The 704-nt window shown below is 53.0% G+C and overlaps 1 long non-coding RNA gene across 1 annotated transcript; it reads left to right on the forward strand.

Annotated features, from left to right (window-relative positions):
* The first annotated feature begins 72 nt into the window (after nt 1-72).
* Nucleotides 73-424, forward strand: LOC109508910 (uncharacterized). The gene is made up of 2 exons (XR_002166816.1): nt 73-193; nt 357-424. It is a non-coding gene; the product is annotated as an uncharacterized LOC109508910 (long non-coding RNA).
* Nucleotides 425-704: the final 280 nt, after the last annotated feature.

The following is a 704-nucleotide window of genomic DNA, read 5'->3' on the forward strand; positions in this document are numbered from 1 at the left end:
CCAATTGTCCTTTTCCGATGTCGTTTTTGAAAATCACTCGGTTAAGAATCAAAATGAAAACAAGTGTCAGTTGTCTTGCTCGCTGCTCGGAGTTTCACCGTGTTGAGAGACGTCTGATGGGACGCTTTGGCCTCTGCAGATCTCGCGGACGCCAGCACGGACGAGGAGGGAGCCGAGGCCGCGAAGAGGACAGGTACGCTCGTTCTCGTTTCTTTTAAAATGCTCTCTCGTGATGTTTTGAGAGCAAAGCCTTCGGTTATATAAATGTGTGGCAGCTGCTTGAAGTGCTGCTGAGTTTGTTTTGCGTCAACAGAAAGATGTCGCCGTTAACAGTAAGGCGTCGTGTTGGTTTTCAGGCACCGCCAGAGGCCACGCAGAGAGTCTCGAGGACGTTCCCCTTCCAGATCGGCATCGCCGCCCGAGCCACCCGCAAAACCGGCAGCCGCCTCCCACTACGCCGAGGAAGACGAGCGGCAGGAACGTTCCCCGACTCGTTCCCGGTCCCGCTCCCAGTCTCGTTCAGTGTCCAGGTCTCGCTCACGCTCGCGTTCCTGGACGGGCCGCAAATCCGGAGGACGCTAAGGGAAAGCAAAGGGGGGCGGGGAGGTCCAGGAGTTGGTTTTGTTTGGACTTGAATGTGATGGTTGTGTTTGAAAACCAATTTCCTGGTTGGTCCTTTTTTTTTTTTTTTTTTTTTTTTTTTT

Source organism: Hippocampus comes, unplaced genomic scaffold, assembly GCF_001891065.2.
Source record: "Hippocampus comes isolate QL1 unplaced genomic scaffold, H_comes_QL1_v1.1 C16694546, whole genome shotgun sequence".
Classification (NCBI taxonomy): Eukaryota; Metazoa; Chordata; class Actinopteri; order Syngnathiformes; family Syngnathidae; genus Hippocampus; species Hippocampus comes.